The following is a 14928-nucleotide window of genomic DNA, read 5'->3' as shown; positions in this document are numbered from 1 at the left end:
GAGGTAAAAGGTGTCTTGTTATGAAGAAGGTGACTTTAGGACCTCACCTCAGGGCAGGGTTAGTTAAGAGGAGAACCAATCATGTGATCAAGCAATTGGAACAGTCACCCCATCTCACCCCCACGTCTGAGGAGGGGAGAGAGACTGGAAGTGGACAATCCACTGATTTAGTCAATTATGAAGATGCAAGGAAGCCTCCATAAAAACCCCAAAGGACTGGGTTTGGAGAGCTCTAGATTGGTGAACAAATGGAAATTGGGGGAGAGTTTGCAAACGTTGCTGCCTCTGCAGACACGGCAGCTGCTCCTGGGAGTGCGGCCTGCACAGGGAGCAGGGCCCGGGGAGCCCCAGGAGCAGCCCCGGGCTGCGGGCTCGGTTACAGCGCTGCCGGCCACAGGGGGCACGAGGTGCAGAGCCAGGACCCTTCCAGCCCCCGGGGACCCAGGCCCCACGGGGCACCCCTATGCGGGGCCGCAGGCTGCACCGCGGCGCGAGGAGCCCACTGCGCGCCCACGGGTCCTGGCCTCGTGGACACGCGAGCGAGGCGTCGCGGCGGCCGAACCCGCGGTGGCCGCAGCCTGTCCCGGGGCTCGGGGCGCGGGCGGGGGGCAGACAACGGCCAACGGTCGGGGGCCGCGGGGCTCGGGGCCTGGGTCCCTCACGCGTGGGCCGGGGCCGCCCGGTGCCCGCATCTCCACGGCAGCTTTCCCCTGGGGTCGCCTCCCGCGCAGACCTCGGGCTGGGAGCGCCCCTCCCCGGAGCTGGGTTCCCTGCCCGGAAGCACCGCGGCCCCAGGGCACCAGCATTTCTCAGAGTAACTCAGAGCTCAGGGGGCAGAGTCCGCGACAAAACGGACAATTTGCCGACGGTAACTTGTCGGGGCCACAGAGACAGCAGGGACCTGCATGCACTTAGGACTTTTTCATCTTCTGTGGCCAATATAGTGGGAGCCAACACGGAGGCCTGTGTGCCAGACTCAACCCATAGCCTCATTTGTAACACCGGGGAGCTAAAAACCTGCTAACAATTTTAAATACTTGTAACACACACACACACACACACACACACACACACACACACACAGAATATGTGACAGAGAGCCCGTAAAGGATTCACAGAGCCTATCCTATTCATTTACCGGACTCTTAACGAAGTTCGCAGCCACTCGTATATACTTCAGCTTTTCCTATTTAAACTGTGTGGGATTGGTGATGGCTCTCGATAGTTCATTGCTAGTTTACAGGAAACATATCTGTATGATTTTGTAGCTGGCACCTTGCTCAAATCACCTCCCTTCCTAAGGTTTCCTACTCGACTGTGTACGCAATAATGTTTCCTCTGAATGGGGAAGCTTCCAACCCAGGTAGTTTTCCTTTCCTTTCCATCTGCAGGGAACACAACTGTCAGCACCATCAGGCATTTCTTGTCTAAGGAAGACTTGCAGCCGACTAACAGCTGTCTGCGAGCCATCTCCCAGGTACGAGGACAGGAGACAGGCCTCAGGTGGGTGCAGGACGTAGCCTGGCTTCAGAGCCTTACCCCAGGGCACCCACATCACCTACCAGAATTCCACAGGCCACTTTTCAGGGTGCCGACGACTTAGCAATGTTACCTTTCCCAGTGCACAAGTAGGATATGTGTGTAGGTTCGTGTATGGTTCATCTGCGTTGTACACGTGTTGGTGCTCGGTAGGACACAGACAAGCGGCTGCCTTTTGTCTGTTGACCTTACACGGGAAACTTGCTCACTTCCTTTCTTCCTTCTTGTAGTTTCTTTGTACATTCCCCTGGATTAACTGCATGCACGTCATGTTTTCTATGAGAAAGGAAGGCACTCCTACGGAAATCCGTGTGTCTCGCATTAGTTCTCTACCGTGGACATCAGCTACAAGATCCAGGAAAATGTTGACTGGAGACAGTGGAGACAATGGACATCCTTTCCCCTTTTCTGCTCATAGGGTAAAAGCATTCAGTGTGCTGTTGATTGGAGCTTCTGTGGACATGTGCTTTATTATACAAAAGAAACTCTCCCATTCCTACCTTGCTGAGCATTTTCCTTTGAAAGGGGACTCAGTGTTGTCAGGTACTGTTCCCACAACCATCCAGAGGATCCTAGGACTCTTCTCCTTCAGTTTCTTAATATGGTCATTCTACATTAATGCATTAATCGCTCAAAACAACCTAACCTTCTTGAGAAAAACCCCATTTAATGATAGATCACCCTGTTATATTTGGTAGGATTTAACTTTCTAGAATGTTATTAAGATATCTAGGGCTATGAGAGATACTCGCCTGTGCTTTTCTTTTTAGTTCTGAGTTTTGGGATGAAGGTAATGCTGGCTTCCTCGAGTGAGTTAGCAAAACTTACCTCCCTGTTTTCTGAAAGAATTTATGTGACACTGATAAAATAATGTCATTCTAGGTTTTATAGAGTTCATCAGGTGAAAAAAAAACAGAAGATGTGGAAGTGGACATTTTTTTCCTTGAAAGGGGTTTGTGGTCCTTTGTTACCATATTCCTGTCTTTCAGAGGGGCAGTCGTACCCCCTTTTAGAGTCCTAACGTTGGTCATTGGAATTTTCTCTTTTTGATTCTCCTTCAGTTTCAGTAGAGGCTTATGAATTTTATCAATCTTTTAAAAAACCTCTCTCAGCTTCGTTGGCTTTCTCTGCAGTGTAATTTGATTTCTTATCTTGGATATTATTTAAACTAATTGCTCTTAGGATGGACTTGAACCATTATTTTTAGTTGTTTCTTACTTTTTCATGGAAACATGTAAAGCTTCAGAATTTCCTGAAGACCTCTGCTTTAGCCTCATCTCACAGATTTTTAATTTTTGTGTTTTAATTCCCATGAGGTTTCAAATATTTTCCTCATTGGTTATGAAAGGTATGTTTTGCTATCTTTCTGGATATTTGGGGATACTCTACTCATATATTTTTTTATTTTTTATTTATTTTTTTTTTTAAATTTTTTTTAAATTTTATTTATTTATGATAGTCACAGAGAGAGAGAGAGAGGCAGAGACACAGGCAGAGGGAGAAGCAGGCTCCATGCACCGGGAGCCCGACGTGGGATTCGATCCCAGGTCTCCAGGATCGCGCCCTGGGCCAAAGGCAGGCGCCAAACCACTGCGCCACCCAGGGATCCCCCAGTTTTTTTAAATTTTATTTATTTACTCATGAAAGACAGCGAGAGAGAGAGAGGCAGGGACACAGGCAGAGGGAGAAGCAGGCTCCATGCAGGGAACCTGACGTGGGACTCGATCCAGGGTCTCCAGGATCACACCCTGGGCTGAAGGTGGCACTAAACCGCTGAGCCACCCGGGCTGCTCTACTCATATTATTATTGATCCTCCTTGAATTCTATTGTGGTTGCAGAGAATATACTGCCTGGTGCCCACTGCATCATGATTGCTCCTCTTCCCCTGCTTTCACCTGGTATTTCCCTGACCTGAGAATATTCCTTCTCTACCTGACCACTTCATCCTTCTCAAGGTGTAATTCAAGTTCCATCCCTCCCAGACTCAGTTTTATGTGCTTCCCACCTGCTTCGAAATCCCAACCACTCCCCCCTCCTGTGTAATATGCAGTTTATTCGTGGGACTCTCAGTATATTATACATTATATATATCTTTAAAGTCTGCATCACTAGCATCTGCCACACTGTCTAGTGCAGGGTAACCACCAAATAAATGTTTAATAAAATAACAGATAAGTAACAGATAAGGGAAATGCCTGCTTTTTTTTTGCTTTCCCCCATCTTCAGATGGGTTCTATGGGCTGTAAAATGAGTTAGAAAAGATTCTCTTTTCAGCAATAAGGTCTAGTGGAGACACAGCACAACTATGAGGCAAGCCAAGCTTGAAGGACGTTGTAACTCTTGCAATTTCATATTTCCGTGGGTTAAACGATGGGAAGACTTGTTTTTCCAAATACAGCCTATCCAGTTGTTTACCAGAAAAGAGAATCATTATGTTTCTTTAAAGCAGCATGAGAACAATAGCTATTGTTCTCAGCTTGATCTTGACTTAAAGTTTTCAAAACTTATAAAACAGACATCAATTTTTCTTTCTTTTCCCCACCAAGCCAGTCCTCACCGGGTGAAGTGTGAGTGTTATGGATTATTGGCAGAGTGTATTACATTAAATCAAATGAGGACATTTATTTTTTTAATTTTTCTTAAAGATTTATTTATTTGAGAGAGAGACAGAGACACAGGCAGAGGGAGAAGCAGGCTCCATGCAGGGAGCCTGATGTGGGATTCGATCCCGGGACTCCAGGATAACCCCCTGGACCAAAGGCAGGCTCTTGCCTCCTAGTTGCTGAGATCCTCGTTCTTGCCTGAGAACAAAAGCACTGGGAGGCGCACCCCCCCCTCGTGTCCCCAAGGACTGCCTGGACCGTTGACAAGCCTGCCCCAGAGGCAAGGCTGCTCCGTGCTGGACCCACTGAAGAGGCATCTTGGACCTGCTCAGAGGGAGGTGGAAAAGCGGCTGCAGCACAGATATTTTCTCAGTGGTGTCGGCTGCTACGAAGCAAAGGGGACGTCCTGGCCAGGAAGGCCCCAGGGAACTGCCTGAAGGGCAAGACTGCAGGTGTCTCCCTAAAAGTGACATTGTCCCTTCTGACTGCAGCACATGGGCTCCGGCCATGAGCATCCCAGCTGCCTGGAATGATGGTGGAAATAGAAGTATGTCCAGGCACGGATATGGCGCTCCTTCCTCCCACTAGACTCCCTGTCCTGTGTGCGCTCGGCACCAGGTGCCCTGGGGGTGTTCGTGGATACCAGTCTCTCCAGCCATGTGTGTGACACAGTCCAGAGGTACCCTGGCCAGGTGGCCCTGACGTGTGGGACACCAGGCGGGAACAGAAGTATCTTCAGGCCTGGGTTTCTTCTCCACAGTAACAGGTTGACTCTGGCCAAATGGGCCCCAGGTGCCCTGACAAGACCCCGGATGAGAAGACTGATTCTCCAGCACACTTATGTCTTGGGCCCTCTCACTGGAACGGTCTCTGTGTTCTGGACACGTGGAACCCGGGTGCTCAGACTGCAGGTGGAACATAAGGACCTCCAAACACAGCTGTGCTCTTGCCCCTCTGAGGGAGGTGTTTGCAGGTGATCTGAACACAAGGAGGAACAGAAGTGTCTTCTGGCCCATGTGTTTTCAGAGATGGTGTCTCCACCACTAGGAATGAGTGTGCTTGGCCTGGGGATTCCAGGTAGTCTGACTTTGGGGAAGAAGGAAAGTGTCTCCCAAGAGAGGCTCTGTCTGTCCACTGTAACAGAGATGCTACAGGCTGGCGGGACTCTGGGGTTCAGGTGTCAGCCTCCCCCAACATGAGTTGAAGTGCTGATTGTACCCCTCAGCCCTGTCCTAAAGCTGAGTGCTTCAGACATGGAGCTGGGGCCCAGGACTGACCTGCTCACCCCAGACCTGTCATTACCCCAAGGAGCTGCAGATGCCTTGAAAGGAAATGGGGTCTGGAGTGATGGTAGCAAAGTGTGAGCTGTGCCTAGACCTGGGCATCCTGACGAGGGCTCCTGTTCCAGAATCAGCAGCTGTGCAAATGGGGAAAATCCCCGGGGTCCACCCAAGGGCGGCTGACAGAGATGCCAAACGTGGACCATGCGTGTGTCACACATGCAAAAGTGACTGAGTGGTGCTCCCACCGTGTGGCTGTGCTTCAGTGGAGGTGAAGTCCGGAGCCTGTCCTGGGGCTGCCAGATTTCACACAGGTTAGAGCTAGCAAAGCTGTCGTGTGCGGGGGTGGGGGTGCTGTCAGGAGGAGGCCAGGAGGGGTGATGGTAGCCACATCCATTTCATCAAAGTCCGGGGCGAGTGTGGATGCCCAGTTGGCTGAAGTCCTGGGCCTGAAAGCAGGCAACCGCAAAACCAGTGATGGATTGGCTGGTAACGATGGGCCCTGGGAGGCCGACTCTGAAAATGGGGAGCTGAGCCCACATTGGTTACACCTCCCTCCGACATGCACTGGGAGGTCACATCTCCAGCTGTGCTGACTGCCTGGGGTAGAGACAGGGAAGCAGTGATGGGCTCCCACTGAGAACTGAGGGACTGGGGGACGTGAGGGAGACAAATGGGGGGGCTGGATGAAGGGGCAGTGATAGCTGCTTGGGGAACAAGAGCTGGGTGGGGAAAGGGGACAAGCTTGCTTTTTAAGAAGAGCCCATGAGGAGCAGTGGATTCCGTGTCGGTCCTGGGAACGTAGCAAGTGCCTCCTAGCTACCCCCGTTCTAGGGCAGACCGTGCACTTTGAGCCTGATGCTTGTGACTCATCACTGGAATGTGTGGGGTTGGGTTTGGGGACACCTGCTTATAGGGGTCTACCCTAGTAGGACAAGCCTCCTTTGTGGTTCCTGGTAACATGTGAGACCCAAGTATCACCAAGTGGGCTGCAGCATTTTCTGTGGTCGGGGCAGATGGAGCAGCCTAACCTGCCCAGATGCTCTACCCCGTAACATCCCTTCCAGGCAGGCAGGTTCTCTTCACGTCTTTGTACACATTTTACAAATTACAAAGAGCACTGAACCCTCAGAACCTTCCTGAGATCCCCAATGGTAGCGAAGCCAGTATTTGAAGCTGGTCTGTCTCATTCCAGAGCTCACGCATCCACTACCTGACTGTGGTGGCCCCTCATCAGCAGGCACCATGGACCACCATTTTTAGAGTCAGACTGCTCAGCACCATGGCACCCCTGGAGGATCACACCCTGCCTACTAGGTCTGAATTGGTTGTGCTCGTTAGGCACCCACAGACCATGCTGGGCTCCAGTCCCTCAGAAGGTGTAGGACAGTGATCAGCAGGTGCCATCACACCTCCACAGGCACCTGTTGTCGTCTGTGGGAAACCACACAACTGTGTGTAGGAACTCTTGTCCCAGATGCAAGGACACAAGATGCACTGCAATTGGGTGCAGAATCCACTGGTTTAAGAGCCTTCTGTCCAGGCATAATCTCTCGTGGTAACTTCTTAACCCTGCTTTGCCTTAGGGTGAAGGAGATTCTCTTAGTTCCTACTTTTTAGAGAGAGATTTTGTTTTTGTTTTTTTTTAAGATTTTATTTATTCATGAAAGACACAGGCAGAGACACAGGCAGAGGAAGAACCCGGCTCCATGTAGGGAGCCTGATGTGGGACTCGATCCCGGGACTCCAGGATCACGCCCTGAGTCGAAGGCAGCCGCTATCCACTGAGCCAATCAGGGATCCCCTCAGAGAGATTTAAGGCAATTTAAACTTCCTCAATTACTTCCCCTACAGCTATGAGATATGCAGAGGGCTTTTCTCCTTCTCTTACCATGGTAAATTGCATTGATTGATCTTACATATTAAACCAACCTTGCATTCCTACTGCAAATTCCCCTGGGTCATTCTAGGTTACCTTTTTAAATTTGGTTAGAAAAGAAAAAAAGAAAAATTAAAACAAAACAAACAAAAAAAATAAATTTGGTTAGGATTGATTTCCATATATGTTAAAGACTGTCATATCTGTGTTTATGAGGTATACTAATCCATACCTTTATTACTGTATTGTGGTATGAAGGGAGTGTTAACTTCATAGAATGGATGAAGAAACTCTGTTCTGTGTCTATTTTCTTTTCTTTAAAGATTTTACTTATTTTTGGGAACCCTGGGTGGCGCAGCGGTTTAGCGCCTGCCTTTGGCCCAGGGCGCGATCCTGGAGACCCGGGATCGAATCCCACGTCGGGCTCCCAGTGCATGGAGCCTGCTTCTCCCTCTGCCTATGTCTCTGCCTCTCTCTCTGTGTGTGACTATCATAAATAAATAAAAAAAAATTAAAAAAAAAAGATTTTACTTATTTATTCATGAGAGACAGAGAGAGAGAGAGAGAGAGAGAGAGAGAGAGGCAGAGACATAGGGAGTGGAAGAAGCAGGCTCCATGCAGGAAGTTCAATGTGGACTCCATCCTGGGACCCCAGGATCACACCCTGGGCTGAAGGCAGACACTCAATAGCTGAACCACGCAGGTGGCCCATTCTTTTGTATTTTCTGAGTGTTTGTATAACATTGGTAAAATATCTTCTATGTATGATGAAATTCACCAGGAAATCTACTTGAACCTTGAATTTTCTTCCATAATGGTGTTTCTAGTCACCTTAAATTTGAATGTCTTCAGAATTGTAGCAATGTTACCTATTCCCCCTGATATTGATAATTTGAATTTTCACTCTTTATTTCATGGTTAATCTTACTAGATTTTATCCATTGTATTTACTTTTTAGCAACCTAAGTTTAATTTTCTGTGCCCTATGTTTTTTCTTTCTAGTCTTTTATTTGTTATTTCTATTTTGTATTTAACTTGCTTTCTATTTCTGTTAAGATAGAACCTTCAATCACTCTCTTTAGACCTTTTTTTAATATAAAAACTTAAATCTTCAACATTCCTTTATGCACTGCTTTACTACATTCAGTAAATTTTTGTTTACTCTGTTTTAATTATCATGCAGTTCAAATTATTTTTGTTTCTATTTTTGTCATTTCTTCTTTGACCCATTGGTTATGTGAAAGTTTGTTTTCCTTTATTAGTAAATCTCTGTAGTTTTTCAAATATCTTAGTCATTGGTTTCTGCTTTAATTCTGCTGTGTCTATGGAAAAAAACTGTATATGTTCAATCTTTGGAAATTTGTTGACATTTAGTTTATGACCAAATATATGCCTAACCCGTAAACATTCCAAGTTCACTTGAAAAAGAAGCTTCTTCAGCTCATGCTGAAGATAGTGTTTCACAATACCATTAAGTGAAAATAAATCTTTTGCACTTTTATTTGCTTTTGTCTCTTTGTTCTAACAAGTGTGTAAACTACTGCTTTGGAAGACTCTATTTTATGTGCATCAGAATACATGGACAAAACTCACAGCAGCATGTTTATGTTACCGTTAGCTGAAAGCCATACAAAGGTGCAGCAACAGCAGAAAGGATAGGTAAATTGTTGGCACTACAGCGATGAAAATGGAGAATATCCAGATACACAGGATGACACGAGTGAATCATGTTTATTTTGAAGACACTAATGAGACCAAACAGAGCCCCTAATTTAGGATTTCATTCATATAAAGGTCGCTAACAGCCAAAATCAAACTATATGTTTGGATCTCAGACACGATAGGAAAAAGTATCCAACAAGACGGGTAATACGAACTTTCAAAATTAGGTTTTGGACCTCCTCTTGGTTTGGGGGGAGGAGCTCATTGTGACTGCATTGGAGTTCTCTGGACTATGGGCATTGCTACTATTCTTTTCGTTGCCTTCAGTGGTAGTTACACAGGTATCACGTTAAAAAGATTCATTAAAATCTACATAAATAGTTTCACATTTCTTACATGTTTGCCATATTTCACAGTGTTATGGGCTGAATTGTGTTCCCCCAAATATGTTGAAGTCCTAGCTCCTCTTACCTCAGAATGTGACTGTATTTGGAGAAAGGGTTTTTAAAAGATAATTAAAAGGAAAATGAGGTTGCATGGGTGGACTCAATTCCAATATGACTGCTGTCCTTATCAAAAGAGGAGATTCAGATATAGACAACACAGAAGGAGGGACAACCATGTGAAGACATAGGAACAACATAGCTCATCTGCAAGCCAAGGAGAGAGACCTCCAAAGAAACCAACCTGCCAACATCTTCATGTTGCACTTCTGGCCTCCACACCGCAAAAAAAAAAAAAATTCTGTTGGTTGAGCCACCTAAACTGTGGTACTTTGTTATGGCAACCCTAGCAAACTAATGCATATACTAAGAGTTTCTTTAAGAAACTATCAGGTGACTATCAGGTGAAGTAGAGAAAAAAATCCATACAAGTAAATAAAATTAAAACTTCCCCAAAAGGATTCATTTGGTTCCAAAAATCAGGGAAATCAGCATTATTCAGAAACAGACTGTTACAATTAAGGACATTGTGTGGAACTTAGACAAAACATTTTTTTTGAACAAAATGTATTTTGAGTCCAGTTGTGCTGTGTAACAGACCCTGGCATCTAGAGCCTCTAATATTGACATGAGGATGCTCGTTAGCTGAGTTGTGTGGATAAACTATTCAGTTCATATAAATAAAATAATTCCACACTTACTACTAAGAAAATAGAAATATGCTACAGAACCTATACAAAGACATTGATTTAGATATAAACTTACAGATAAAGGGGAATATGGTCTACTGAATTTTGGAACCCATTCTGGTTTGCCCCTGGATGTGACTCCTGTGAAAATGCTGAATGTAGCAAATGAGATTTTGTATATGGGAGCAAGTTACAAATCCGTGGCTCTTCAAATGAGATTATTCTGGATTATCTGGGTGGATCTATTCTAATCTCAGGAGCCCAATGCAGAGTAGTTTCTTTGGTTGGTTGGTAAAAAGGAAGGAAGAGAGATTCAAAGCATGAGAGAAGCACTCAACCCAGTGTTGCTGGCTTAAAAAAAAAAAAAAACAAGGAGAGCACAAGGAATCTCGGAGTAGGAAATAAATTCTGAAAACCAAAACCCAAACCAAAGTGGCTGTGGAAGAGGGCCCAGGGCCCCAGATGAAAACTCTAGCCCTGACCAATACCTTGAGTTTGTCCCTGTGGGTTTTTATCAAAACACCCAGCAGAGCCTTTGAACTTTGAAGTTCAAGGGCTAGGAACCTTCAAGATAATAAATTATGTGTTGTTTTCAAACAATGAATTTATGGTTTGTTTTTGTTTTGTTTTTAAAGCAGTGATAGAAAACAAAAACAAGGACAGATATGCAAGAAGAGGAAAGAACTCAGCCAAGAATGTCTGATATGGGTGGGATCAATGTGGATAAGGAAATTGTTTCACTTTCTGTGGCTTCATTAATAATTATGTACATTAGGTGTGATCAGGTTAAGGTATCATTTATACATGATGCCTCATCCTAAAGTCACTAGGTGTGAACTGGACCAGCTACAGTAGCTACACATAGCCAGTAATCTATACCATCCTTGGCATTAAAAACAAGTTTTGCTTTCAGCCCATATATTTTTGGCTAGTGCGTGGGTTTGCTGCCAAGCTCTGTAGCTATCACTGAACACTGGGACCTTTGTCCTGGGAAGGGTATTTCCAGTACATGGGACTCTCAGTGCTAAAACCAAGACAGTCTGGTCAAACCAGGGTGGGTGGTTGGTTACCTTAGATAGTTTACTGCATCTACACAGGGCGAGCATGTGTCCCAACTCCTCTCTTTAAAAAATTAAAAAGTCCAAAAAAAAAAAATTTAAAAAGAGAGTCACCATCTCTTTTTAAATTTTAGGCTAGTTATTTGCTCTGTAGTCATAGCTCTCTGATGGCTTGGGGAAAAAAAAGAATCATAAATTTGATGACAACCAAGCTTTTTTGTTGTTCTAAGTGTAGGAGAAATGTTCCTGGTAGCTTTTTCATCTTTTGTGGCAGCCAGTCTGCAGTCTTCTGCTTTAAAGCTATATTCTCCCACAGATACGTAATCACATTTCTTCCTTTATACAATAAAAGGTCATAATTTTTCTGTGTGTATAGGAAAAATACTTATTGCGTGTGGTATCATTTTAAAATTCTGCTTCATATTCTTATGACCCATTTTTTACTCCTATTGTAGGTCAAATTTTTTAAAACGCCTTTATTTATTTATTCATGAGAGGCACAGAGAGAGAGAGAGAGAGAGGCAGAGAGACACAGGCAGAGGGAAAAGTAGGCTCCATGCAGGCAGCCCGATGACTCCAGGATCACATCCTGAGCCCTAGGCAGATGCCCAACCACTCGGCTACCCAGGCACCCTTAGGGTAATTTTTTTATGGTAGGTTCATTTTGTTTTGCTTCATTATCCCAAGGCAAAAATTGTAAAACAATACTGATTCCAAAATGCCATTTGTCTTTTAAATGTCTCCCTGAATTATGTTCAGTATGTCCCCTTTCTTCCCCAATATATGTTTTATTTTTATTTGTTTTTGAAATGTTTTCTTTTCATGACACCCAAAAGCACATTGTTTTCTGCTTCCTTGGAAAAGAAGTTGCAAAATGCAGAGATTGTACTGGAGCATATTACCAACTCCTCCTCTTCCTCCTTCTCATTCTTCATCTTTTTCTTCTTCCCCCCACCCTGCCCTTCTCCTCCTTTCATAATGGCTTGAAGCTATTGCACTGAGCAGTCTACTGTGTGAATAAGGCTTTGTTTACTCAGCAAATTCCCCATCATGGAACATTGCAGTGGTTTCCAGTTTATTTTACTTTAGAAATATTACTTTAGGGCAGCCCGAGTGGCTCAGTGGTTTAGCACCGCCTTCAGCCCAGGGCGTGATCCTGGAGACCCCGGATCGAGTCCCACGTGGGGCTCCTTGCGCTGAGCCTGCTTCTCTCTCTACCTCTTCCTGTGTCTCTACCTATTTCTGTGTGTCTCTCATGAATAAATAAATAAAATTTTTAAAAAATATTACTTTAATGAACAAGCATTTGCATGACTAAGGATATATTATCAATGCTAATTTTATTATTTTTTATTTTTATTTTTTTAGATTTTATTTATTCATGAGAGACACAGAGAGGGAGAGAGGCAGGGACACAGATAGAGGAAGAAGCAGGCTCTATGCAAGGAGCCTGAGGTGAGACTCCATCCTAGGTCTCCGGGATCACGCCCGGGCTGAAGTGGCGCTAAACTGCTGAGTCACCCGGGCTGCCCTCAATGTTAATTTTAAATGGGAAATGTGAGTCAAGCATTAAAAGATAATGAAATGTTAATATGTATATTTTGGTTTTCCTCTAGATTTTAATGAATCCAACTAAAATCCATATCCCGTAGGTATTAATTTGATGGATTTGACCAATTTCGAAATGTGGATTATATTCTTTATTTGGATGAAAGTTGAAATCCTGAGAAACTCCTTTTTTTTTTTTTTAAATAACGTGAGTTTATTCAATAGAGACAACCTCAGACCCACAGACCATATTCTTATCCAAGTAGTCTTGGCTTTTCTTCACTGGGATCTTTTAGACAATGGAAATTTTAGGGTTGAAACATTTCTGGTTGATGTCACCTTGTCTTCTATTGATAGAGAAAGATGGGATGTCTTTTCTAGGAAGGAGGCAATATGGACACATTCTCAAAGAATTATGGTTGTGTGTTTTGACCACTCTGCAGCTTTTGAGGGACTGACACAGGGATTTATTTGCCTTTTTCTTGGCAGCGTTGCAATTTTCTCAGGGAGCAGCCTCCCAAGCAACATTTGCCAAAAAACAATTAAAAACATATACTAGCCACAACTGCCAGGGAATAGGGAGAACAGACATCACATGCAGTAGACAGAGCAAAATGTCTAGGAAGAAGCAAGTTGAATAAGGAGATCTATGGAGCAATAGGGCTTTGCAAAGTTCCCATATATACCAGGAAACCTAGAAGAACTTGTACGTTTCTAGGGCAAGTGCATGCTTAGAAAACACCTGAAAAGACCCCAAAATTTCTCTGGATGATTGTTAGGCTTCACACAAAGGAATTGAAGGCTAAGGCAGGAATGTAAAGACCTGGCTAAGCAGTGAAGGAGCAGCCCATCTCAGAGCAAATTTGTAAGGGATAAAGGGAATATATTTTTGTCTTAGTCTTCAGGCATTTAAAGAAGTCCCTATCAAATAGTTATCTTACCATTAAGCTAATGAAACAGAGATTTCAGTGACCACTCACAATAAATGATACCATCTATTAAAAATAATTTAGAAAAGTCACTAAACATACAACTAAAACCCACAACAAAAACAACAATCAACCATAAGGTAGGGACCGAGAATCTGATTTCCAGAGTTACTACATTTGAAATGTCCCATTATCCACCAAAAAATACAAGGAATACAAAAATAAAACAAGTGTGGCTCATTCATAGGAATATAGAAATAAACTGTCCTTGAGGAAGATCAAAACCAAAGTTTTTTAAGTCATCACCCTGAAACATACTCAAGGACTAAGGGCAACTGTGCACTAAGAACTGAGGATACCAGGGGAATAATGTCTCCCAAAACATAAAAGATCAATAAAGAGATAAAAAATTATAAAGAGGAAACAAATAGAAATCCAGAGCAAAAATGTATAATAACAAGTGAAAATTTCACCAGAGGGCTTCAATAGCATATTTGAGAAGACAGAAGAAATCATTGGTGAACTTAAAGACAGGTCAATCGAAATTAAACAGTCTAGGGAGAAGAAAGAAAAAGGAATGAAGAAAAATCAAGAGAGCCTAGTGGATATGTGGGACAATCTGAAAAATACTAACAGACACATAATGGGAATCCTAGAAGGAGAGAAGACAGAGTGAGAATTATGCATCTGAAGAATAAGGCTGAAAATTCCCCTGACTTGATGAGAGACAGGAATCTATATACATCAAGAAGTTCAACAAAACTCCAAGTGGGTTGAAGTCAGATTCACACCAAAGAACATTATAATGAAATTGCCATAAACCCAAGGCAGAGAATCTTGCAAGCCAAGAAAGGAGCGATTATTGTGTTGAAGAGATTCTTAATATGACCAACATTCAATTTTCATCAGAAAACATGGATGCAAAAAAAAAAATAAGAAAAAAGAAATCATGGATGCATCTTAACAGTGCTGATGGAAAAGATATCAATCTGTCATCAACCAACTTATTTTAACACTAACAATGAACAACTTATAATGGAAATGAAGAGAACAATTCCATTTATAAAATCATCAAAAAGGATAAAATACCTGGAAATAAACTTAACCAACATTATGCAAGACTTATATATGGAATCCCACATGTTGTTGAAAGCAACTATGGAGACCTGAATAAATGGAAAGATATTCATGCTCATATGACAATGCTGTTAAGATAGCAATACTCCTTAAACACTGATAGGACATCTCCATGCAGTGCTTCTTTGTAGAAATTGACAAGCTGATTTTCAAATTCATG

At 43.7% G+C, this 14928-nt stretch overlaps 1 protein-coding gene across 8 annotated transcripts in view; it reads left to right on the top strand.

The window, feature by feature from the left end:
* The first annotated feature begins 803 nt into the window (after positions 1 to 803).
* The window catches only part of ZNF599 (zinc finger protein 599), a 44888-nt gene continuing 30763 nt past the window's right edge, over positions 804 to 14928 (top strand). For 3 of the 8 annotated variants that reach the window (XM_077855219.1, XM_077855253.1, XM_077855223.1), the window contains exons 1-2: positions 810 to 868; positions 1392 to 1503. The gene's annotated coding sequence lies outside the window, so the exon portion shown is untranslated. Of the gene's footprint in view, positions 869 to 1391; positions 1504 to 14928 lie in introns of those variants that run through there. The other 5 variants (XM_077855264.1, XM_077855244.1, XM_077855246.1 and 2 more) reach the window with 3 other exon arrangements.

The sequence above is a fragment of the Canis aureus genome, chromosome 1 (genome assembly GCF_053574225.1).
Source record: "Canis aureus isolate CA01 chromosome 1, VMU_Caureus_v.1.0, whole genome shotgun sequence".
Taxonomy (NCBI): domain Eukaryota; kingdom Metazoa; phylum Chordata; class Mammalia; order Carnivora; family Canidae; genus Canis; species Canis aureus.
This window is presented reverse-complemented; position numbering and strand designations above follow the sequence as displayed.